The 27,137-nt window shown below is 38.0% G+C and overlaps 1 protein-coding gene and 1 non-coding gene across 7 annotated transcripts in view; one reads left to right on the top strand and one right to left on the bottom strand.

Annotated features, from left to right (window-relative positions):
- Window positions 1-27,137, top strand: part of LOC105465254 (exocyst complex component 6B) — a 676,825-nt gene that overhangs the window by 56,188 nt on the left and 593,500 nt on the right. Inside the window, exon 1 of one of the 6 annotated variants that reach the window (XM_071076902.1) lies at window positions 15,420-15,551. The exons of the other annotated variants lie outside the window; for them this stretch is intronic. The gene's annotated coding sequence lies outside the window, so the exon portion shown is untranslated. Of the gene's footprint in view, window positions 1-15,419; window positions 15,552-27,137 lie in introns of those variants that run through there. 6 annotated transcript variants of the gene reach the window in all.
- LOC112423737 (small nucleolar RNA SNORD78) lies at window positions 14,783-14,847 on the bottom strand. The gene has a single exon (XR_003014298.1). It is a non-coding gene; the product is annotated as a small nucleolar RNA SNORD78 (small nucleolar RNA).

The raw sequence follows: 27,137 nt of genomic DNA, 5'->3' as shown, positions 1-27,137 counted from the left end.
AAATTGCATTTGGTCTTTGACCCTGACTTCTGGCACATAATTCCTAAACTACCTGGAATTTCGTAAGTGAGAAGGCGATAGGTTTATGTTTTGTTATTCATAAGAAGCTCCTTTCAACCATACCTGAGTTATGCTAATGAGATAATTCTTGATGAGGCGCTAGATAGCTTTAGGAGAGGGGCTAGTTGCCAGAAAGACCAAGCCTTGATTAGAGGGTTGGAACATTCAACTTCATCCCCCAACCTCCAAGATGGGGAAAGAGCCCTAATCACCAATGGCCAGTAATTTGATCAATTATACCCATGTAATTAAACTTCCTTAATAACTCCTAAACAATAAGGAGTTTCAGAGAGCTTCCAGGTTGGTGAACACATTGAGTTGCTGGGAAGGTGGCATGTCTGAAGGGGACATGGAAGCTCCTTGCATCCCACTCTTTCTCATAACTCTCCCTATGCACCTCTTCCATTTGGATGATCCTGAGTTATATCTTCAATAATAAATCAGTAAGTAAGCAAAGTGCTTAACTGAGTTCTATATTATTCTAGTAACTTATTGAACCTGGTAGGGAGGGGAGGCATCATGGCAACAATTGAATTTGTAGTTGCCTGGGCAAAAACGTGGGACATCTGGGCACCTAGTTTGTGACTGGTGCATGAAGTGGGTCAGTTTTATGGGACTGAGCCCTTAACCTCTGGTCTGATGCTAACTCCAGGAGATAGTGTGAGAATTAATTAGAATTGTGAGACATCAGTAGGTGTCAGAGAATTGATGTTGTAAAAGATACTACATATTTTTTGTCAGGAGGAAAAAGAACCATTCATTGGCTATTATGAATAAAACTGCTGTGAACATTCCTGTACCGATTTAGATGTATATATATTTCAACATAAGTTAACATTTCTCTAGGGTAGATGCTCAGGAGTGCAGTTGGCTGGACTGTATGGTAAGTGTATGTTTAGTTTTTTTAGTAACTTCAAAAATATTTTTGCAGGTGACTGTACTGTTTTCTATTTCCATCAGTAAAGTATTAGTGATATAGTTTCTCTGCATTCTCGTCAGCATTTGGCGTTGTCACTAGTTTTTATTTCATCCATTCTGATGTATAGTGATTATTTATTATGATTAGATTTTCAGTTCATCTTTATTATTGTGTTCTACAGAATAACCAGTTTATTATTTGGACTATGTATGCAGAATTTACTGTTGCAACCTGTTCATATTTTCCCTGAGGTAGCTTGTTGCCCTTCTAAAGATTGTCAGTACTTACAAACATTTCTTGTTAGACTGGGTGATAATATTAATCAATGTGTTTTTTGATACTATTTAATGAAATATGTCAACATTTGGAAAACTATACAACCCAGTGAATCAGTATTTTTTAAATGACCGATGCCTGATGTTACAAAATCATGTAAAATATTCATTTGAAGTATAACATAGACTAGTGGGTTTTAATGTAACAAGGTACAAAACATTTACTGATATGGTTTCAGATTTCACCTTGTAACTTTAAGAAAGTATCATTTGTCACATTCTAAAATTATACCAAAGAATATTTATATATAATTATCTGAAAAGTCTTTGAAAATACTTTTTAGTTTTCCAGTTACATGTATTGTGAGGCTGAGTTTTCTTTATATACTTTAACCAAAACTATGCAACTATGCATTGCCATAGGTTGAATGCGGAGACAGCTACAGAATCCAGATGTCTTCTGTTAAGACAGACATTAAAGATACTTTCACAAATGTAAAACAAACTCTTTTAACTGTTTTTTATTTGTATAAAATATACTGCTTAACTTGTAGTGGGTTCATTGTTAATTTTAAATGAATTAATTATTTTCAAGGTTCTCAGTTTTAGTTTTTTCCCCCCAACTTTCTTGAAGTATAATTTTAAAAAGTATATATTTAAGGTATAGAATGTGATGTTTTGATATATATACACATTGTGAAATGAATACTAAAATTGTGCTAATTAACATATTCATCACCTCACATAGTTGCCTCTTTTTTTTTTTTTTTTTTTTTTTTGTGAGAAAACTTAAGATCTGCCAGGTATGGTAGCTCATACCTATAATCCCAACACCTTGGGAGGCTGAGGCAAGTGGATTGCTTGAGCCCAGGAGTTTCTGACCAACCTGTGAAACCCCATTTTTACAACAAATATGAAAAAAATTAGCTGGGCATGGTGGCTCATGCCTGTTGTCCCAGCTACTTGAGAGGCTGATGTGGGAGGATCACCTGAGCCTGGGAGGTTGAGGCTGCAGTGAGTCGTGATTGCACCACTGCACTCCAGCCTGGGCAACAGAGTAAGATTCTGTCTCAAAAAAAAAAAAAAAAGAAAGAAAAGAAAATCTATGATCTACTGTCTTAGCAAATTTAAATTATACAATATAATAATATTATTACCTATAGTTCCATGTTGTACATGTTCTTTTATAGTTCTCTGTGGTTCTTTTGTAGCTCTCTACATTTCTTTTGGACGATTATTTTGAAATCTTTGTCAGACATTTTGTAGATCTTCATTTCTTTATGGTTGGCTACTGGTGCTTTATTTTGTTCCTTGGGTGGGGGGATTATGGTTTTCCTGTTTATTTGTGATCCTTCTGGCTTTGGTTTGGTAGTTGTGCATTTGAAGATGTAGGTACCTCTTCCAGTCTTTACAGGCTGGCTTTGGCAGGGAAAGCCCATCACCTGTCAGCCTACTCAGAGTCTCTGACCAGGCTGATTGGTTGAGTGCACAGGTTGACTTTCTTCTGGAGTCCCTGGGTAGGCTGGCCTGGTCCCTGGGTCAGCAGGTAGGCATTCCAGGCACCTGAGTTTACAAGATCAGTCCTGTTGCCTGGGTGTGTGTGTGGGCCTGGATTCTGGGGTCATGGGGATCAGCCTGGTAAAAGGATCTATGGGTTGGGCCTGGCAATGGGGTCTGCAGGGGCAGGCCTGAAGCTTGGATCCACAATGACTAACTGGCAATAGGGCAGTCTTGGCGTCTCTTTCCATGGAGATGAGCCTGGTGCCTGGTACCATGTGGCTGGGCCTAGAACCTGTTTCTGTGGGGACTTGCCTGGCACCAGGTTCTATTGGGCAGGCCTGAAGCCTGGGGTTTTGGGGGGCCAGCCTGGCACTGGAGCTTGCCTTAAGCCTGGTCCTGCAGGGGCAGGCCTGGAGCCTTAGGTCACTGGCTGTCTGTCCTTGTGTTGGACTTGGCCTGGAGCTTGGGTACATGGCAGCTGACCTGGCACCAAAATTCACCGGGGCAGGCCTGGGGCTGGGGTCCCCAGTGAAGTAGGGTACTCATATCATTCTCGTTTTCCCCCAGCAAGGGTCTCTCTTGTGAGCTTGGGGGAAGGGAATCATGGATAATGTGAAGCTGTCTTTCATACCCTCTTTAATGTATATTTTCTTATTTCTGCATTCTACCCAGATGCTATAATCTCTCACCTGGATTCCTTAGTTCTTTTTAATATATTTTTGTACTTGGATGTTTGTTCAAACTGATGTTTCTGTGAAAGGATGCGTGTTGGAAACTCCTATTCTGCCATCTTGCTAACATCACTCCTCAGTTTTAATATCTAAAATAGCACATACTCAGATATATATATATATATATTTCATATAAGCGAAAGCTCTTTAGGGTACTCAGTAATTTTTATTTTTCCTCTTTTCTTTCTTTTTTAGAGATATGGTCTCACTATGTTGCCCAGACTGGGCTTGAACTCCTGGCCTTAAGCAATCCTTCCACCTTGGCCTCACAAAATGTTGAGATTACAGATGTTAGCCACCACATCCAGCCTCTCAGTAATTTTTAATAATGTAAGGTGGTTTTTTGTCCATAAATTTGGTGAAACTGCTTGTTTAGATAAAAAGAAACTGAAGAGACATGACAACAAAATGTAATTCATGATCTTAGACTGGATACTTTCCAGTAGGAAATGAAAATGCTCTAAAGAGTATTATTGGGATGATCTTCAAAATTGGAATTTGGACTGTGGATTAGATTATAATTGTATCAATGTAAATTTCTTGAATTTGATAATGGTACTATCATTATGTAAGAGAGGAGGTACACACTATAGTTTTACAGGCATGATATATGAAGCCTACTTACAAATGGTTTAGAAAAATAAACATACATATACATATATATGTAGGAAGAAAATGATAAAACAAATATGGCAAAAATTAGTGAACCCTGCATAAAGGCTATACAAGAGTTCTCTGTGCAATGTGAAGTTATTTCAAAATAAAAATTACAATCATAAAGTAATATAATGAATATCTTAGAAGCAATGTTTACAAATTAATTGACGAATGTTTGATTGTGCTTGTGATGACTGAAATGTTTTCAGCAGTTGAAGACACTTCTGGTTATGTAATAACTTTGTAGTTGTCACCACTTTTCAGGGGATACTCTTTATGCTCTGCTGCCCCCTAGTGACTTTATGCTCATCAGCAGTTGTTTCTTCCAAGCGTAGCAAGTTGGAAATTTAGAGCACTATAATCATTAAAAAAAACAGTGTCAGGTGAAATAATTTTTCTGGGGGCGAGGGGGAAGACAGTACCATGAAGCCATATCTAATGGCCTACTTTTTTTCTTTGAATTTTTTAAAAATTGTATTTTTGTTCTTGTGGTTCCTTTGTATTGCATCCTCAGTTCTCTCTCTCTCTCTAAATGTAATATTTACTGGTTTCTCACCCAAGGGCAACAATGAAACTTAACTTGTGTACTCTTGTCTTATTCCTTCCTCTTAGCATTAAATATCAGGGAATAGTATTATCTTAGTGCTTTACTTTGTAGTCAAGCATACTTAATTTGGCCCCTAATCTCTCATTTGTAATCCCCAAATCCTAAAGGCTCTAAAAACTATTTGGTGTCAAAACCTGCCTTAATTCATTTGGCAAGAAAACCTGATGTGAGCTGACTTAATATATTAATAATCTTTATATTTATCACTTTTTTGAATATTCCTATATTTTCCTGCTGAAATATGAATGTGTTTGATTATGGAATGCTTCTTAAGATCTTACTGGGATGTTACATAATATGTGACAAATGAGCTCTATTTTTTTTAAATGTACGGAATTTGGTATTGTGAAACATTTTGCTACAAGGATTTTCGATTAGGGATTGTAGACCTGTAGTTGATTTGCCTAGCTTTGACTCACAGTTACTGGTATGAGACAGTTGACTAGCTTATTCTACTTTCCATCTTCTCTCTTTTTTTTCTTAGGTGTATAATTTTTATGTACTATTTTTATGTATCATACTTGATCACTTTTAATCTGACTTTGTTTTTGTCTTAGAGTTGCAGTTAAATACATTCAGTCTTCATTGACATGCTTTTTTTATTGAAGTTTTCCCTGTCATCTAGTTGGGTTTGAGTTCTTCCTCTAGTAGTTGCCTTAAGAAGGACTTATGTGAGCAACAATTTTTGAGTCATTGTATATTTGAATTTTAGCTCTATAGACTTTATATTCAAAGGCTAGCTTGGTTGAAATTAAAATTCTTGGCTCATGTTTTGTTTCCTTGAGCATCTTGTCTTCTGGTATTCAGTGTTGCTGTGGAGAAGTCTGATACTTGCTGGTTTTTCTTTTTCCCTAAGGGCTTATTCTTTATGATTATTATTTTTGGCTGTCTATTGACTCTTCTTCTTCCTATTTTATTTTATTTCTGAGATGGAGTCTTGCTCTGTCGCCCAGGTTGGAGTGCAGTGGCACAATCTTGGCTCACTGCAACCTCCACCTCCAGGGTTCAAGCGATTCTCCTGTCTCAACCTCTTGAGTAGCTGGGATTACAGGCACGTGTCACCACACTCCCCTAATTTTTGCATTTTTAGTAGAGACAGGGTTTTGTCATATTGGCCAGGCTGGTCTCGAACTCCTGACCTCAGGTGATCTGCCCGCTTTGGCATCCCAAAGTGCTGGGATTACAGGTGTGAGCCACTGGGCCCGGCCTTTCCTTTTTTAATCATTAGACATTACTCAAAGAATTTCAGCATGTATCCTTGACTCATTAAAGCGTAATATAAATTAATATTTTTGTCACTTCCTTGACACTGCTAGGAATATGTAATACTTTTTCATTTATCCTTTCCCATGTCTTACACTGTTGTCATGAATTTTAATTTTACATGTAATTTTGTTCCCACAGAACATTTTCCTTATTATTTCGTAGAGTCACCATTCATATATGTTTACTCTTTTGTTTGATTCTTCATTTCCTCCTCCATCTCTGTGCTTCATTTTAAGGTCACTTTTCCTTTTATATGCAGAACTCCTTTTAGCATTTCTTTTAGTGAAGGACTCATTTATTTTGTTTGTATGAGTAATGTCTGTATTTCACCTTATTTTAAAATTGCGGTAAAATATACATAACATATACTGTACCATTTTAACCATTTTTAAGGGTACAGTTCAGTGGCATTAGGTATAGTCACATTTTTCTGTAACCAATACTGCCACCTATCTCCAGAACTTGCCTAATCCCAAGTAGCTGGGACTATAGGCACATGCCACTGTGGCTGGCTAATTTTTTTTTGTAGAGACAGGGTTTAGCTTTGGCGCCCAGGCCCAGTCTTGAACTCCTGGTTTCAAGTAATATTCTTGCCTCAGCCTCCCAAGGTGCTGGGATTACAGGTGTGAACTACCATGACTGGCCAAGTATAGTTTTCTTTACATTCATCATGCTTTGGGTTTATAGGGCTTGAAACTATGGACTAATATCTTTCATAGGTTTTTAGAAATACTTGGCTATGATGTCTTTAAGTATTGCATCTGCACAATTATACAATGATAAAATTTCTTTCAGGGGAGTTACAGATTTAAAAATATTTTCACAATATCAGTTAGACGTTATTTACTTTAAAAACAAACAAAAAAAAAAGCTTAGGCTGGGCACAGTGTCTCACGCTTGTAATCCCAGCACTTTGGGAGGCTGAGGCAGGCAGATCACTTGAGGTCTGGAGTTTGAGACTAGCCTGACCAACATGGAGAAACCCTGTCTCTACTGAAAATACAAAATCAGCCGAGCATGGTAGCGCATGCCTGTAATCCCAGCTACTCCAGACGCTGAGGCAGGAGAATCGCTTGAACCCGGGAGGCGGAGATTGCAGTGAGCTGAGATTGCACCATTGCACTCCAGCCTGGGCAAGAAGAGCGAAACTCTGTCTCAAAACAAAAAAAAAAAATAAATAAAAAATAAAAAAGCTTGCTTTCTCCTAGGGGAATAGAATTGAGTTTATTAGAGGCTGCATGATATGAAAATATCATTGTTTCAGTGGTGAATATTATTTATACTTGTATGTTCTTTTATTTAATTTATTCTTCAGTTTCTCTTTCTTTCTTTCTCTCCTTCCTTCCTGCCTTCCTGCCTTCCTGCCTTCCTGCCTTCCTGCCTTCCCTTTCTCACTCTGTCCCCCACGCCAGAGTCTGGAGTGCAGAGGCATGATCTCAGCTCACTGTAACCTCTGCCTCCCGCGTTCAAGTGATTCTCCTGCTTCAGCCTCCTGAGTAGCTGGGATTACAGGCCTGCGACACTATGCCCAGCTAACTCTTATATTTTTAGTAGAGATGGGGTTTCGCCATAGTTGTCCAGGCTGGTCTTGAACTCCTGACCTCAGGCGATCTGCCTGCCTTGGCCTCCCAAAGTTCTGGAATTATGAGCGTGAGCGACTGCACTTGGCTTTTTTTTTTTTTTAAAGAAAAAAACAAGGCCTCTCTATCTCCCAGGCTGGAGTGCAGTGGTCTCATCTCTGCTCACTGCAACCTCAGCCTCCCGAGTAGCTGGGACCACGGGTGCATGCCACCACGCCTGGCTAATTTTTCTGTAGAGATGGGGTTTTGCCATGTTTCCCAGGTTGGTCTCAAACTCCTAGTCTCAAGCAATCCGCCAGCCTCGGCCTCCCAAAGTGTTGGGATTGCAAGCGTGAGCCACTGTGCCTGGCTCAGTTCCAATTTTTAATGTGGCTAATGTCAACAAACATAACACATATACAAAAGTTCTTGGGAAACCCAAGGGATATATATATATATTTGAGACGGAGTTTTGCTCTTGTTGGAGTGAAATGGCGTGATCTTGGTTCGCTGCAACCTCCGCCTCCCGGTTTCAAGTGATTCTCCTGCCTTAGCCTCCCCAGTTGCTAGGATTACAGGTGCCCACCACTACACCCCGCTAATTTTTTGTATTTTTAGTAGAGACGGGGTTTCACCATGTTGCCCAGGCTTGTCTCGAACTCCTGACCTCAGGTGATCCATCCACCTCGGCCTCCCAAAGGGCTGGCATTACAGGCGTGAGCCCCTGCACTCGGCCAGGAAACTCAATATTTTTTAGAACATAAAAATAGTGCCAGGCAAAAAGTTTTGAGAACTGCTGGCTGAAGGCTTTTGATGGTGTCCATGTTTCATTTTTCTTACATTCTTCTGTATTTTACATCCTTTCCTTTCCTTGTTCTCTTTGTGCTTCAGTGTGGATATTTTTTCTTTTTTTTTTTTTCCGAGACAGGGTCTCACTCTGTCACCCAAGCTGGAGGGCAGTGGTGATCTTGGCTCATTGCAACCTCCGCCTCCCGGTGTCAAGCGATTTTTGTGCCTCAGCCTCCCGAGTAGCTGGGATTACAGACGCGCACCACTGTGCCTGGCTATTTTTTACATTTTTGATAGAGATGGGTTTTCACCATGTTGGCCAGGTCTCCAACTCCTAACCTCAAATGATTCACCTGCCTCGTCCTTCCAAAGTGCTGGGATTACAGGGGTGAGCCACCGTGCCCAACCTCAATGTGGATTTTTTCAATTGACTTATTTGCTGGTAAACCATTTATAGAGTTCTGAATTTTTAAAACCCAGTTCTGAGTTTTCTCCAGTTTTATAATAAAAAAACAAATTGTAAGGCTGTAGTGAAATTCTCCATCTTTTCATCTGTTTTGTTCTTTTCTTCTTTTCTTGTCATATTAATCATAGCCATTTTAAAAGTTCTTATTTGATAAGTTCAACATTTAGATAATCTGTGAATCTCTTCTCTCGGCACGCCTGGTAATTTTGGACTGAATAGACATTAAAAAAATTGTGGAGGTTTTGGATGGTGTTTTCTTCCTTAAGTGAAGGTCCCTCCCCTCTGCCCTCAGTTTCTGGTAAGGCAGATGGTATGGCAATATTTAATCCAGTCAACGACTGAGCTGGCTAAATCTGGGGTTCACCTTTAGTCAGGGTGTGACTGTCTCTGGCTCATTACTGCCTTATGCTGTAGTCCTCCAGACATTCCAAAGAGCCTGGAGTGATGACTAGGAGCTCTTCCCTTGGTAGATCCTTAATTCTTTTCTTTCCTTTATACCTCAAGACTAGCTAACATTCTGTTGGCTTCTCTGAGTCTTTTTGCTTGTCTTAACCTCTCTCCTTGTGTAGCGTAAGAATTCAGCAAATGTGTTGAGAAAATAAGTGTTATGTTCTCTTCCCATTTTTCCTCTTCAGGATTCTAACCTTGTATGCCTCTAATTTAAGGTACCAGGGTTCTCTAAAACTGTCAAAAGCTGATTTTCCTGCCTTTCGGTCTTGGCTTTCTGCTTGTTCCCTTTACTGGGAACTTCAGCCTCTTGAATGCAGATTTGGTATTTACCTTGAGGGAGAAAAAGTGACTGAAGAATATTAGCTGACCCATTCTTACTATTCCCCTCTTCTCCAGTGTTTTGTTCCCTTAATTTCTGGTTGCTGGAGCAGTTCTGTTTTTTGTTTTTGTTTTCATTTTTTTGAGATAGAATCTTGCTCTGTCACCCGGGCTGGAGTGCAATGGCGCAATCTCGGCTCACTGCAACTTCCACCTCTGGGTTCAAGCGATTCTCTCACCTCAGCCTCCCCAGTAGCTGCGATTACAGGCACCTGCCGTCATGCCTGGCTACATTTTGTATTTTAGTAGAGAGGGGGGTTTCACCATGTTAGCCAGGCTGGTCTTGAACTCCTGACCTCAGCTGATCCGCCCACCTCAGCCTCCCAAAGTGCTGGGATGATAGGTGTTAGCCACCGCGCCTGACTGCCTGAGCGGTTCTGTTAGTCAGTCAGGAAAGAATATCATAAACAGGTATGCAGAAGACCTGGAGAAGCATTCGTTTATTTATTTTTATTTTAAATTTTTTTGAGAGAGAGGGTGTTGCTCTGTTGCCCTGGCTGGAGTGTACTGGAGCTCACTATAGTCTTGAACTCTTGGTCTAAAGCTATCCTCCTGCCTCAGCCTTTCAAGTAGCTGGGACTACAGGCATGTGCCACCATGCCCAGCTAATTTTTAAAAAATTTTTCTTCCTAAATGGAAGGTACCTTATTAAGTAAAAAAAAAATTTGTATATATATATATTTGTAGTGATGAGGTCTCACCGTGTTGCTCAGGCTGGTAATGAACTCTTGGGCTCAAGTAATCCTCCCACCTTGGCTTCCCAAAGCGCTTGGATTATAGGTGTGAGCCACCATACCTGGCTGGGAGTATCACTTTAGATTGGAGCAGAAGAAACGAGAATTTCAAGAAAGAGATTTACAGACAAAGGGATTCCAGCCAGGAAGGAATGGCAATATTAGTAGACAATCTGGCTTAAAAGTGAAGAATATTTGTATAGTTAAAATAATGCAAATGTTATTTGTTTGCAAACATAAAGTATGGGCCATCTATGAAAAACAATTAGGATTATAGAACAGAATATATGTGTTTATCAACTTTATCAGTGTAAAATTCATTTCCACATTTGGGGAAAGTAAGGAAAAGATATAAAGAGAAAGTAAGGGGGCCAGGCACTGTGGCTCATGCATGTCATCCCAACACTTTGGGAGGCCGAGGAGGATTGGTTGAGCCCAGGAGTTTGAGACCAACCTGCGTAACATAGTGAGATCCCATCTCTACAAAAAATGAAAAAATTAGCTGGGTGTTGTGGCACATGCCTATAGTCTCAGCTACTCTGCAGGCTGAGGTGGGAGGATTGCTTGAGCCTGGGAGGTCAGGGCTACAGTGAGCTGTGATCACACCACTGCACTCCAGCCTGGGCAACAGAGTGAGACTCTGTCTCAAAAAAAAAAAAAAAAAAAAAAGAGAAAATAAGGGGGAGGTAATGCTTCATTTTGCATAGTTGGGAATCAAGATAATCTGTTGTTAGTAATACAAGAAACAAAAGCATAACTATATTATTTATATTACAAAAGCAATCTTTAGAAAAACAAAAAGGGATATATAAGTATTGAGAGGAGAGGAAAAGGAATGATATGGTATGATGAGGTAATTTTTGATCAATTATAATAGGAAATAGACAATATCTCAATGGATAAAGGGAAAATGGCAGTATTATCTTTTTAAGACAAGGGCTCGCTCTGTTGCCCATGCTGGAGTGCAGTAGTACAATCATAGCTTACTGGAGCCTTGACCTCCTGGGCTCAAGTGATCCTCCCACCTGAGCCTCCCGAGTAGCTGGGACTACAGGCATGCCACCACACCCGGCTAATTTTTGTATTTTTTGTAGAGAAAAGGTTTCACCACGTTGCCCAGTTTGGTCTTAAAGTCCTGGGCTCAAGCAATCTGCCTGCCTTGGCTTCTCAAGCTGCTGGGTTTACAGGTGTGAGCCACTGTGCCCAGTCAATATTATATTATTTGAAGATATGGGCTTACTTCTCAAAAATTAAAAATGGAAACATTTATAAAAGTTCAAATTGGGCCAGGTGTGGTGGCTTATGCCTGTAATCCCAGCACTTTGGGAGGCTGAGGCAGGGCAGATTGTTTGAGGTAGGAGTTCGAGACCAACCTGGCCAACATGGTGAAAACCCATCTCTACCAAAAAATACAAAAATTACCCGGGCATGGTGGCATGCACCTGTAGTCCCAGCTACTTGGGAGGCTGAGACAGGAGGATCCCTTGAGTCTGGGAGGTGTGCAGTGAGCCAAGATCGTACCACTGCATGCCAGCTTGGGTGCCAGAGTGAGACCCTATCAAAAAGAAAAAAAAAGAAAGAACACGTTCCAATTGACTTTCTCTGGAAAACAGGAATGGAAATTCAAGAAGCTCAAACAACTCCTTGAGCAGGATAAACATAAACAACAAAACAACACCAAGGTACTATACAAAGGAATGACAACAACAGCTCTAAATACAGGAAGGGGGAAATGGAAGTATACTCAATTAATTATAAGGAAAACAGGAAAAGAGGAAATAATTTATGTTAACACAATTACCTATATGACTAGGTTTAACTCTGTTATCTTGCTGTTTGTTTTTTGTTTGTCTCATCTTTTTTTTTCCCTTTATTTCTCATTTCATATTCTCCTTAACTGAATTAGAACAACTAAATATTTTTAAAGATTCCATTGTTAGGTATACCTTCTTAGTGTTTTTTATTTTGTTTTGTTTGTTTTTAGTGGTTACTTTAGGGTTTACAGTATGCATCTTTAAGTTATCGCAATGTGTTTTCAAATGCTATTATACGTCTTTATGTATAACATACAATCCTTAAAACAGTATATTTTCATTTCACCCATTGATCTTTGAATTATCGTTAATTACATTTTACTTATACACGTGTTTTGAATTCCATAGTTCATTATCATTATTTTTGCTTTGAACAAAATAATGTTTTTAGTTATTTTTTAAAAGAAATTTTAAAATAATAAAAATATTTTGTATGTTCCTGTATATTTACCAGTTTATTTGCTCCTTATGCTTTTGTGAAGATCCAGATTTTGAACAGATTTTATATTATATTTGCCTGAGGAACTTACTTTAACAATTTTTATAGTACAGGTCTGCTGACAACAAATTTTCTAAGATTTTGCTTTGTTGATGGATATGTTTGCTGGGTATAAAATTCTTGATTTACAATTTTTTTTCCTTTAGCACTTTTCAGATATTTTTCCATTGTCTTCTTCGTTATATAATTTGGATGAGAAGTCTGCAGTCATTCTTTCTTTGTGTTTTGTGTGTTATTTTCTTCCCTCTGCTTTTGCTGTTAAGGTTTATTTTTCTTTATTAGTGTTTGTTAGCAACTCCAAGAAGCCTTTTCTGACTAATCCATTTCTGTACTGAACATTCCTTTATTTTTCATTGCTGTATCACCTAAGTGTAACAGATTTAAATGTTGTATTACTTTATACACAGGTTTTTTCTTCTTTTCTTTTTTTTTTTTTTTGAGACGGAGTCTCACTCTGTTACCAGGCTGGAGTGCAGTGGCACCATCTCGCCTCACTGCAACCTCTGCCTCCCAAGTTCAAGCAATTCTGCTGCCTCAGCCTCCCAAGTGGCTGGGACTACAGGCACATGCCACCACGCCCAGCTAATTTTTGTATTTTTTGTAGAGATGGGGTTTTACCATGTTGGCTAGGATGGTTTTGATCTCTTGACCTTGTGATCTGCCCACCTCAGCCTCCCAAAGTGCTGGGATTACAGGCATGAGCCACCACGCCTGGCTTTTTTTCTTTTTTTTAAATTTGAGATGAGCAGTATATTGCTCAGGGTGATCTTGAACTCCTGGGCTCAAGAGAACCTCTGACCTCAGCCTCCTGAGTAGCTGGGATTACAGGCATGTGCTACCATCCTTAGCCATTGAACAGTTTTATAATTACCTTTCATTGTGGTTTCTTATTTCCTTACTAATTATAGTATGGGCACCCTCAAAGGAAGATACTCTTTTCTTTTTGTTTTTAGTAAGTTCTCAGTAAATAGATACTAAATGAGCCTATGGCAGGAAAATGCCCAAACCATATAACATAGCCAATATTGTTAAATTTCTGAGAAAACAGTGTCCATTTAATTTTCTGAGGCCATTTATTTTATTATTTAATAGTCAAATCTCTCTTGCCCTTTAAAAGTCTACTTTAGTTTGGTTCATTTTGAACATTAGAAAAAAAAGATGCTGCTACTTTCCCTCTTTAAATAAATAATCAAGTTACACTATAGATTGGAGAGCTAGAATGTGGTGGTGATATTTCATAACTTTGGGAGAGTGCCCTAAATATAACACTTCGGAGAAGTAATTTATTGGTAAGCAACTTTGTTTCTTCAACGATGATTGGGGTCATAGTAGGTCATCACTTTGTTGAGTTTAGAGTTCACCTATGTAGAATATCAGATTCTCTAAAGAAGTTACATAGCCCAAACAAGATTGATCTATTGATAATGGAAGAGTAATGAAAATGTACAGGAGGCCTCAGGTAGATATCTAATACATTTTAATCATACATCTTTTTTTTTTTTTTTTGAGACAGAGTCTTGCTCTTCACCCAGGTTGCAGTGCAGTGGCACAATCTTGGCTTACTGCAACCTCCTCCTCCTGGGTTCAAGTGATTCTCCTGCCTCAGCCTCTTGAGTAGCTGGGATAATAGGTGCACACCACCATGCCCAGCTAATTTTTGTATTTTTAGTAGAGACGGGGTTTCGCTGTGTTGGCCAGGCTGGTCCTGAACTCCTGACCTCAGGGGATTCACTCGTCTCAGCCTCTGAAAGGGTTGGGATTACAGGCGTAAGCCCCTCTGCCTGGCATCATATGTCATTTTTGAGAGAAGTGAAATATGCTTTCCACCATTACCCATTGTAATTTCTTAATTCCTTGTATTGAACTAATGCAGTTTTAGTGGTCTCTGTTTTCAGAAAGGTGTCTCTTAACATGTTAAGCTTTATCTTAAAATATTTGTATTGTTGGTTTAGTTTTTCCTCAACTTTTATGATTTGAGTTTTGTTATCACTTGTGTTAAATTTTATTTTGATTGCTCTAGGACCATTTTTTCAAATAAATTCATGTAGATCAAGGTTGTTTCAGGTCTTTTTTTTTTCTTCTTCAATGTTAACTTTGTCTACATGCTCATTTCAGGTCAGACATTTGATGAACATTATTACGTGTTTCAGGTTTTAGTCTTACCATTCATAGTATTAAAAATAAAGTCAACTTAGTATTATTTATGTAGATTAACATATAGTTGATTTCTTGATCTAAGTAGAAAGTAAAATTATTGAATAGAGTGGACACCAAGATGACTTCATGTAGAGACAGTTGAAAAAGTGAGGTCTTACTCTAAGTCTATGACTGTCACTAAACTAACACTGTCTTGAAACCTAGAAGGTTATGTATCAAAGCTTACTCTATGATATGCCAGGGCAGTTTGATGGGAGTATGATCCAGATCATTGGTTCTGGATGCTAACATTTGGAAATGATTTCTTTGGTGGAGCATCTATGACCTTGGAACTATGAATTACCTTAAAATTTCTTTTCAAGAGAAGCAGCATTTGAGAGGAAGGGTAAAGAAAATATTTTGTTTATAATTTGCTATAACAATGATTTAATACAGTTTAATATTAAACATCTCTGGAGACCTAAAATTTATCTCAGTTGGTTTTCACTGGTGTTTCTCTCTGACACATGGTGTGAATCAACTGTCCTTGCAACTTGAAAGAGCAGAGAGTTCACTGACGTAACTCCCTTGTTCTGGGAATTGTTTCCATTGTGCCTTCAAAAGGTAGGGACATGAAAAGCTTTGGCTTGTGGCAAATTCTCTCCAAGTTGGACACAGTTGGGGGACTGAATATTGGCTTAAGGAAGTGAGGTTGGTGGCTTTTTCTATTTCTTGGACTTTTTCTAAAGAATCAATATTAACTTTTTCAAGTCTCTACTTGACGTTATGTGATTAACAGTCTTCCCTGTTAAAATTGGAAACCAGCAAATCTCCGTTTAAATGTTGGTGCATGCCAGGGTTCTTCGGTTCTTCTTTCTTAGATTCTAGAGTTTTTTGGGTTTCTGCCCTTTCCCACACTGGATTTTTTCTTTTGTGAAAATCTTTCTGTACCTACTTAACAAAGAGAAACATTGAAATGAAAAGTTGAAATGGCAAAGTCATTGTCCCAAAAGGTCTCACAAGACTGGAAAAATGGACCATAGTTAATAGTAGTAAATTGTAGATTCAGAGTATCAACTACCTGCATATAGCAATATAGAAAAGCACATGGAAAAATTTTATGACTCTGAGTTCAATATACAGCATGATATGACTGTCAAAACTGCATAAGCATTAGTATTAGGCTGTTAATAGGAGCTAAGTAACAAGGTTAAAGGAGATGGGCCTTATTTTTCTACTTTGACCATGCTTGATTTAAAAATTGTTAATATTTATAGAATGTTTTCTGTATGCCAGGCACTGTTCAGAATTCTAACATTATCTCATTTAATCTTCACACAGCAACTGTATGAAATGGTTTCTACCATTATCTGCATTTTGCTGATGTGGAAACTGAAGTATACAGAGGTTTAATAAACTTGCCCAAGATCACACAACTATTAAGTGGCAGAACTAAGGCTCAAATCCTGAAAGTCTGTCTGTGAAGCCTGTGTTCTTGCTCACTGTGCTATACTGCCTTTGTTGTTACACTTAAAGAAAAGTGACTGCTGGAACATGTCCAGGGGGTAAAACTAGAATTGAAAGGCTGTTTATATGTAGAATAGTTGAATAATTTGAGATTGTTTAGTCTGGAGAGGGAAAAAAAGGGATCACGGACTTGTTCTCTCTGGTCTTTTTAGGGCAAAAATAATTTAAATGGTGAAAATTATAGAAAGGTAAGTTTTAGTTTTGTATAAGAACTTTGCAACAGCTGTTGAAATGGAATTCTTTGCCTTGCAGTGAACTTCTTTTTACTAGAGATGTTCCAGCAGAACCTGGACTAGTATTTATGGACATAGCTGGAAAATCTGTTATGTCTGTGAAATTGGACTGGATCATCTCTGAGGTTCCTTTTTTCCCTGTACACTTCAGTGTTAAAGAGAGTTTATTAAAATGGGCTAGTCTATACTGTCCTCAAACAAATGCTTCTAGAAAAAACACACAAAATTGTTTCCTAATGGAAACATGGCACCTATGATGTGAGAAGAGGGGGACCAGATTTATTTTCGTCTAAAATGTTTTTTTTTGTAAATAGCTTTATGATGTTTGTAGGGAGTTTTTTTTTTTTTGTTTTGTTTTGTTTTTGTTTTTGTTTTTGTTTGCATATCTTGTTAGTGGACTAGGAAGCAAAAGAAAGTGGCTTACTTTTTCAGTTGACAAATCAAGTTATTTACTAATAGATCAGATGTTCCATCATAATAACCTTTGAAGCTACTCTCTTCTTTCCCCTTCCCATTTGAGGGATAATGAAATAACATTAACTGATGGGTTCTGTAGTTGCAGTAGAAGGGATCTAGGAATCTGCTGCATCAATTCTTAAATTAAGAATTTCAGGATATCAAATGTATGTACTTTTTTTTTTTTTTTTTTTTTGAGACAGAGTCTCACTCACTCTGTCACCCAAGCTGGAGTGCAGTGGTGCAAACATGGCTCACTGCAGCCTCGACCTGCAAGGTTCAAGTGATCCTCCCTCCTCAGCCTCCTGAACAGCTGTACCACAGGCACACACCATGATGCTCAGCTAATTCTTACAAGTTTTGTAGAGATTGGGATCTTGCCATGTTGCCTGGGCTGGTCACAAACTCATTGGCTCAAGCAATCTTCCTGCCTCGGCCTCCCAAAGTGCTAGGATTACAAGCCTGAGCTGCCGTGCCTGGCCCATATATATGTTTTAAAACCATTTTGATATCATGATTAATTACAAGAGGAAGTTAGAATATGGAAAAGATACTAAATTTTAAAAATTCTGACCAGTGATCATTGCTTCTTGGGTTTGTGAGGGATCGATCCTGAGAAGGAGTTTTCATTTCATTTGTCAACCTAAAAAAGGAACTCAGAGAGATAGGCTGTTTAGAACAAAAGAGTTTATTTGGTAATAGCAAAGGTTTGCAACCTAGGGTGTACATGCTATGAAAATCATAGGCCCACATGAGGAAAACTAGGACAAACTGGGAATTTTTAAAGACAAAGAGAAATTTAGGCAAACTGCTTTGAAACAAAGCTCATTGATCTCAGGGACACATTGTAGGAGTTGGCACTAATTCATTTGGGGAGATAGCTGTTGCTGGGCAACTGTCCAGGTTTGAATGTCTTATCTGAAATACTGTAGGCCAGAGGAAATTCCTGTGATAATCTGTTTGCTCTGTTTACAAGTACTAACAAGATGTCCAGGTATTTCAGGAATGCAAGGGAGGGAGTTTCTTTATGGCCTTCCCTGACTTCAATTTGGTTAAATTTTGACATAAGTGACTCCATTTTGTTATAGTTAACCACTACATTATTGTTTTAAGCATTTTTTTCATTTTAGATAATTATTGAAAAATAGACTTCTAGTTACCCTGAATTTTTGTTGTTGTTTGGTTTTCATTTTAAATAATATTTTATCGAGCATCTACTATGAACCAGGTACTGTTCTAGAGTCTTAAATGCATTTTATTTTTTCAGTTGGAAAAGCAATACATGTTTATTTAAGTAATAGATAAAGTAATACAGAAATAGAAAAAATTCAGAATTGCATCATCTAAACATTGTATTAGTTTGCTGGTTTTCTTTCTGTCCTCGATTATTTTCTATAGAATTGAATTAAAATATTTGGACATATTTAACTTTATATTGAATGTGTATGTAGTTTTACATTTGTGTTTTTCACCTCACCTTCCTTCTTGCTCTCCTCTTCCTCTTCCATTTACTCATCTTCCTTTTCCTCTCCCTCATCCTGTTTCCTTCATTTTATTATCCTTTATATAACTATGGCAACCTGGGAAAGGTAAATGCTTCTATGTACTGGCAATGTGAGAAAGGTTGCTTCATGTGCAAAATGATGATAATAACTTCTGCTAGGATTATTTTTGGGGAATAAGTGAGTTAATGAATATAAAATATTTAACAGGATTTGGCACATATTTAAAAAATGCTTACTTTTACTGCTATTTTATAATTTTGGGCTGAATTTAACCTTTAATGGTCTGTATGATATTGTGGTAATAAAATAGCCTAGATTAAATTACTGGGTGGTCAAATAATTGATCTCTGTTTTTGTGTGCTTTTCATGAGTTATTATTGTAAGTAACTTTTTTTTGCTAATGTTCTTGAGCCATCACTCTGAATTCAGAAATATATATCACAACTTTTTTCAGAACCATGATTAGGTATAAATCGATTTAGCTGTCCCACATGTTGTGTGGCTGGATTTCCCTACAGGCATCTATGATAATCATTTAATAGAATGCTTAATCCAGGCCAAAATAAAGTAATGAAAAATTGTGAAATACCAGGACATTTAGCATTGTCCTTTGTTCAGCTCCCTATGACTCTACATTACAGTGTCTAGGTTTGGCATGGGACTGATGTTTATCATTATGATACAGAGTTCTTGGCTACTTTTATATTCTACCAAATATAAATCTTTGACAGACTCCACCTGACACCCCCCCGCCCACAGTTAAAAACGTCCCCCCCTTAGAAAAAGATTTTGCCAACAAAATGTTTCTCTCCTTTGAGAGTTAACTTTGTAATTTGGAGCATGTAACCATGATGTTTCAGAGCCGTCTAACTGTTTCCATTGTTGCAGCCTGATTGTCCATGGTTTAATCATCAGTAGTTAAGAAGTAAAGCAAAAAATGGCTCCAGGCTGCTCAGTACCATAAAAAATTTCCACCTGGAAGCAATTTTTTCTAAAAGCCCGTAGGGACTGCTGTCACCCTCCCCCTTCTGTTGGCAACAAGGGCCAGAAACATCAGTTCTCTTCAGAACCAGGTCTTGTTGCAGTTTAATCATATTCCTTCTCCTAGCTTCCAGAGAAGGTTAGAGGAGAGCTAGGGAAATAACAAATTATTGCCAGACACTACTCTCCTCCTATAATAGATGTCCTTTAGCCATCTAAATTTCTCCTTTTCTTCCTCTGTTTCTTTCTTTTTCTATTTAACATTTTAGCTGAAGTGCAAATTATTTGCACTGCTAGAACTTGAATTGACTTTTTGGTAAAAATATTTATTATTGAACTCTAGTGCTTCTCTTTGGGGAAAGTTGAAATGTTGAAACATTTTTGGGCACTGCTTTGGCTCTTCGTCACTTTATAATGCTTTCTCTGTGGGATACAGCCATTGTTCCAGGTGTAAACTCTCAAGGAACTCATGGTCTTATAGGGCAGATAGACATGTAAATAAATCATTACTGTATAGAGTGTTCACCGTAGTACCCTTTCAAAAATATGAACAAATAAACATTCCAAAGTAAAAGGACGTTAACTGTGCTTTCCACCAGTGAATATCTTTAGTAGTGGTGCCCATTGATTTCTAGGCCCATTATCCTAATGTAACTTCTGGATAATACTAGGCATTTGTTCAAGAACTTTGAGGCAAAACAAGATGACAGTACTCCTGGTGAAATTTACCTCAAACCACATATGGCTTCATAGGTTCAAGACCAGTTCAAATTTATACAGTGTCAAAGTGAGAGCCAGTTGGTGAATGATTATACCATGACTGTTCAGGAGTAACTCTTATCCTATATCCTTATCACACACTCCTTATCAAGGATAGGGCTAGGTGCTTCAATAGATTTTGTTTCATCCTTAAAAATATAGATTTTTAAATATATTCCTTATAAAACTAGACTATGGGCAGGCACAGTGGCTCATGCTCGTAATCTCAGCAGTTTGGGGGGCTGAGGTGGGAGGATCGCTTGAGCCCAGAAGTTTGAGACCAGCTGGGCAGCATAGTGAGACCCCATCTCTGCTAAAAAAATTTTTAAAAATTAGCTTCGTGTGGTGGTGCATGCCTGTAGTCCTAGCTACTTAGGAGGTGGAGGCTAGAAGATCCCTTAAGCCCAGAAATTTAAGGCTGTAAGTGAGTCATGATTGTGCCACTGTGCTCCAGCCTGGGCAACAGAGTGAGATACTGTCTCTAAAAAAAAAAACCAAAAAAAACCCCAAAAAACTATTAAAAAATGAAATAAGTAGAACTAGACTAATACATGCTGCAACAGACTGTTATTGTAGATTAAATTTGGCTGGGTGTGGTGGCTCACACTCTGTTATGCCAGCACTTTGGGAGGCAGAGGTGGTAGGATTGCTCGAGGCTAGGAGTTTGACAGCACCCTGGGCAATGTAGCAAGATCTCATCTCTACCAAAACGAAAAAAAAAAAAAAGAAGTTGGTCTCATTTGGGAAAAGATGCCTAATATCAGCAAGTAGGAGAAAAATAGTGTTGAATTCGAATCTTTAAAGAATGGACTCATGGTCTTGTTTAGTGTAAATTCCTCCAGAGTATGCAAGCTTAAGCTCTTCATGGTTGCTTTGGTTTTATGAATAGTTTCTTATGTTCTACCTTGGTGGCTCACACCTGTAATCCCAGTACTTTGGGAGGCCAAGGTGGGAAGATTGCTTGAGCCCAGGAGTTTGAGACCATCCCAGGCAACATAGTGACACCTTGTCTCTACAAAAAAATGAGCTAGGCATGTTGGTGCCTTCCTGTAGTCCCAGCTACTCAGGAGGCTGAGGCAGGAGGATCGATTGAGCCTGGGATACAGAGTGAGACCCTGTCTCAAAACAAAAACAAAAACAAATCCTAAAAACTAAAAAGGTGAGGAGCTTCTGTATCAGGTTATAGTAGTTGTGTTAAGGAGAGACGTTTTAGGAAAGAGTTGACTTTTGAGCTGAACCTTGAGAGATGAGTAGGAATTTGCCAGAGAAGTGATGGTAAGGAGATTGCAGGCAGAGGGAATACATGCTACGCTCAAGGAACTTCAAGTAGAGTTGTAGAGTGAATGTGGGGAGTATTCAGAGATAATGCTGGACATGGAGGGGGTCTTACATACTATGCTAAGGACTTTGGACTTGATCCTGAAACAAGATCCTAAAGTTGTGTGTATGTGTGTGTATTTCTGTCTTTCAATTTCCGAGTACAAGGTCTCATTTAAAAAATTACTGTCAAAGAAGTATTGAAGATGGATTGTTACAAATATAAGAGGAAAGTGATAAAAACAAATGTTCAGAAGAGAGATGATAAGGACATGAGTCAAGGCAGTAGCTGGGTGAATAGGGAGGGGAAAGAGCATAGAAGAGCCATTATGGAATTAGAAACGATAGGTCTTGGTGACTAGTTATGAGGAGGTGTGAGGTGAAGTAAGGTGTCAAGGTTAACATACATATTTCTAGTTTAGGTAACTCAGTAGCTGGTGTTATCTTCAATTGAGATGGTGAATACTAGGAGCGAAATGTGGGTTTGGGTAGAAAGTTAAATAATTTTTTTTTTTTTTAAATTCAAGAGACATGCCCCTTGCCGTATTATCTGGGTTGGGTTTGAACTCCTTGGTTCAAGAGATCCTCCCATTTCAGCCTCCTGAGTGGCTGGGACTATAGGTACATGCTACCACGCCCAGCTGAGTAGTTTTTGACATGCACGGTTTGTGATGTCTTTGAGGATGAATGGTGGTTAGGTATTCAGGTTTATAGGACTTGACAGAGATATATCCTGGTGTTATTGGTTTGGTAACCAGACTTGTTTAATACTAACAACTGAGGTATTGATGATATCTCTGAGGGTGTATATATATATGAAGAGTGAGAAGAAATGATCAAGGAGGTATTCAGGGGTAGAGGGAAGAAGAAGAATTATTGAAGGAGACTGAGAATGGGAGAACCAAGGAGGAGTGTAATAGAAGCCCTGGGAATAGAGATTTTAAAAAGAGGGGATAGTTTGTGGTGGCACATACAAAAGTGAAGTCAAGTAAATGATGAACTTAAAAGTGAATGTTTGATTTGACAATTAATAGTCTTCTATTGACTTTAGCAAGAATAGGTTCATTGTGAGTGGTATAGGTAAGAAACAGATTACACTGGTTTGAAAAGCAAGTGTAATTTGAGGAAATGGAGGCAGTAAGTGTAGTGTGCTCTTTTAAGATCTTAACTGAGAAAAGGCAGGGGAGAGAGAGGGAGAGAGAGGGGGAGGGGGGGGAGAGAGAGAGAGAGAGAGAGAGAGAGAGAGAAAGGGAAGGGAAAGGATGCCAGAAGGAAATTTATCAGAAGAGAGATTTTCATTTAGTGCATTTTTTTTTCTTTAAAATGATGGGCTGTGTTGTTTTGTTAAGATGGGGGCATGTTTTGAAAGAAATCAGCTTCCCCCACCAAAGAAAGTATTGATGGAATAACCTTCCTGGAGTGGAAGAGATACAAGATTTTGAGAACACAGGATTAGTCTTGCATTGAGATGCCCTGTCTATTTCATAGAGATAAGAAGGAACAAATATCGGGGTAGACAGAGATATAGACAGACTTGTGTATTGGAATGCAAGAAGTTAAGAATATTTTGTGCCTAGTAAGCCTGAAGTTTTTAAATGTAATACATGGCAATACCATTTGTTGTGAAAGGCAGTTGTAGGATTGAGATTGGCATCTTAAAGAGAATGGTGACAGTTTGGAAATGATGCTGTAGTAATGGAAGAATGAGCTGATAAAAGACATACCAAAAGTTTGCACGGGTCTAGGGGTCCATATATTTATATAATTAGCTCCATCATAGCAACGTTCTGCACGCTACTAAAGTTTAGCTATGAAGAGAAGGGATAAATAGGCAGCCAGTTCTAAAAGTTTGCTAGATATAACTGAGCAGAGATGGGGCTACTTTTGGTAAGGCTTATGGGTCTGTCTTTTTATTTTGAGGGTCACAACTTCATTACATCTTTTATCAATTCTGGGAACTTCTCAACTATTTAAAAAAAAATTTACCTGTCTCTTATTTCTTACTGGAGCTCCCATTAAACCCATTGTATTCTCCATTCTCTTCTTTAGTGTTTTCCATCTTTCGTCTTTATGCATTTTGTACTTTTTATATATACACCTCCCAGTTAAGTATTTTCCTTTCCATTTCTTGTTTCAAATAACAGTTGTTATAGTTTTTATTCTAAAAGTTCTATATTTCATTTCCGGTTTATCTATTTGTAAACCAAAAATAAAATTTTAAGGCACCCCCACCATCTCAATGGACCCTTCCTGTCAGTCAAGGGCATTCCAGAGTTAACCTGAAAATCCAAGTCTGATGAGAAATATTTACAGTCTATTCTCCCCGCAGCCTGCTACTTGGAGGCTTCATCTGCATGATAAAATCTCGGTCTCTACAACCCTTTATTGTAACCCAGACATTCCTTTCTACTGATAATAACTCTTTCAGCTAGTTGCCAATCAGAAAAATTTTAAATCTACTTATGACCTGGAAGCCCTTCCCTGCTTCAAATTGTCCTGCCCTTCCAGATCATACCAATCTAAATCTTATATGTATTGATTGATGTATTATATCTTTCTAAAATGTATAATAGCAAGCTGTACCTCAGCCACCTTGGACACATGTCATTAGGACCTCCGAGGCTATGTCACAGGCCTGTTCTTAACCTTGGCAAAATAAACTTTGTAAGTTGACTGAGACCTGTCTCAGATATTTTGGGTTCATATATTCATTTTTGATAGTTTTTTTTTCTTTTCTTGGTAATTCACTTTTATATTTCTTTAAACATCTTACACATTTATTTTTAATGTATACATATTAATGTTTAAGCCATTGCAAGCCTGATTTTGCTATTTGTGTTTCTTCTGATTCTTGTTTTTATACTTTGTTTCCTTGTATGTTTTATGACTGTTGATACTTAAGTTCCAGTTCTAAGGAGTATTATTTGTGAGAATTCCTAGAAGTATGGGTAAAGGTATATTTCTCTGGAGAAGATTTGCCTTTGCTTCAGTCAGTTATTTGAGGGTATTAACAACCATGCTGGGACTACTTTAAAAATAAGTTGTCAGTTGAGATTTCTCAGACCACAGAGGACTGATAGTATTAGTGTAGACCTCCCTTCTGTGAGAAGGCTGGCATGTGATTTTAATTATCATGGGAGTTTTCTCCTTCCCTCACCCAGAGCCAACACCAGATAGGCAAGTTTACTTGCAGTCTCCAAGTAAATGGGGAAGTTTATGGGGAAGTGTTTTTCTATTTTATCTTTTACTAAGGATGTATCTTGGGGGTATCTTGGCTTCATTCATTTGAAGGCCTCTGATTTGACTCCCCACCTTGTGTGGGCAATAGACCATGTCTCTTTTTCTCTGTATGGCTATAAAATAGAAGCATTAGGTCAGAGGTGATTAGAGAGATTAGGTTAGGGGTGGTTAGAGGTGATTAGGAGTTTGATAGTAGAAATGTTTTTCACGTATCCAATCTTCCATACTGGTCATGGAGCTTCATCCTATTTTGCCTGCTTTGTTCTATATTATGTTTTAGGATGGAAACTATTCTGATGCCTTTCATCCATCCTCTTTCATGTACTTAATTGCTTAGAGAGTTAAAGAGTTTTAAATTGTGGTCACTTTTGGCCATGGGGTATCAGCAGACAACTGCTTATGGGTGAAATTGGACCAGGAGTTGAATGTGGTATTGTTAGGTCTGGTTCTTTCTCAGAAAATTAGAAAAAGTGTGTGTGTGTGTGTGTGTGTGTGTATGTATGTATGTGTGTGTTTGAGGTATGTATATGTATATATGTGTCTCCCACATATATAGCATATATACTATATATAATACATGCATTTATATATATAATATATACAACATATACATCTACACATGAGGTTACTTACATTTATTAGGGTTTGATTCAGAGATTCTAGGAAACTTGCATGGTCTATTTTTGTTAAGTCCACATTAAATCTACATGCCTTAAGTGGATTATGACTATTCACTGCAGTGTTTCTACCATACTAGTGTTAACCATTAGTGGTTTGTCTTTCTTTGTTAATAGCTTAATGATACCTATCATTGGAACCATAATGATAATTTTAAGTGGGGAGACCGAAGTGTTCCAGCAATTATTCATTTTTCTTGTTTCTCTCAGTAGAATCATGTTTCAATAATTAATACACAGTCTCTTAATATTTACACATCTCTTCAGAGTAATTATTTAATTAAATATGTAGGGTGGTGCAAAAGTAGTTGCGGTTTTGCCATTTTTTTAATGGCAAAAATTAAAAGTAATGGCAAAACCGCAATTACTTTCCCCTTTAATGGCAAAAATGAAAAGCAATGGCAAAACCGCTATTACTTTTGCACCACCCTACTAATTAATATCTTTTGTAAAGAATCTGGAAGTGTTTTATCAATATGCCCTAGATTCAGACTAATTATGTTGATGATAGATACTAAGTGAACCGGTCGTTTCATTTAGCTCCAACATTGCATGTTTAAGTGTTAAACTTAACACACTGAATTACATGCAGTGAAACCAGAGCTAACCTACCAAGGGTATTATAACTCCTAAACAATTGTATTAGTACTCTGCTTTCAGCAGTTTTCCAGGTTAGATTCATGACTATCACCAGGCTGTAGAGTTACTTTTTTATGCCTTATCTTATAATTAGCAGCCACATTCATGATCTAACTTTTATCTGCCAGATTTCATGACCACCACTGAAAGATGCAATGAAATAAAATCTTTTTGCACTTAACACAATAGATACAAAGGACAAAGTGAAGCCACTAACAATCCTGTTTTGCCTTTATATCTTCAGTTACTGATAGTGATTACTTGTTCTAATAGTGTGACATTATCATAGTAGCAGTTATGGCAGTCTCTATGTTCTTAATTTGGAGTTTCCTTGTTTTCATTAGTTTATTTCCTAATAGTCTGTTATTGATTTGACTGATGTTTTGTGACAGTTTCCCCTTCTCTACTTTCCTGTGGTATTTAACCAAAACCAGGTTTTAGTAGGCCCTTTGGCTAGGTGTCAATTGAAACTGCTCCACCCTGTTTTTATTCCTCTGAAGATAGCCATCATTGGGGTTCCCTTCCTGCCTTGAGAGAGATCTGCATCACAGCATTCTTTTGGTTATATGGGCTATCTTCATGTGAAGCCAGTTGGATACCTTGGTATCTTCAGAGCTGGAAAAAGGATTTGAATGTATTTGATCTCCTGTGGCAGTACAAAAATATTTGAGTATAATGTTCAGTTAGAATTCATTAACTAGCATATGCTTCTCCTGCCATTGATGATGATCTGATTGATCTGCTTCATCTTTATGCACTCAGAACATCCAGATTACAATAGTAAGGTTGGAATTAAACTGATAGACAAACTGAAGTAAGGAGAAGGGACTTTAAACTCCTTTTGACCTCCTGCAGTTTCTCTTTCAACATCATGCACAAATCTGTTTTTCCACTTTATTTTTAACATTTGGAATAAACAAAAATACTAATGATGCTTTTATGGAGCTTAATGAGAAGAAAATG

This window comes from Macaca nemestrina, chromosome 13 (genome assembly GCF_043159975.1).
Source record: "Macaca nemestrina isolate mMacNem1 chromosome 13, mMacNem.hap1, whole genome shotgun sequence".
In the NCBI taxonomy this organism is placed as follows: Eukaryota; Metazoa; Chordata; class Mammalia; order Primates; family Cercopithecidae; genus Macaca; species Macaca nemestrina.
Note: the sequence above shows the minus strand (reverse complement) of the source record. Positions and strands in the feature narration are given on the sequence as shown.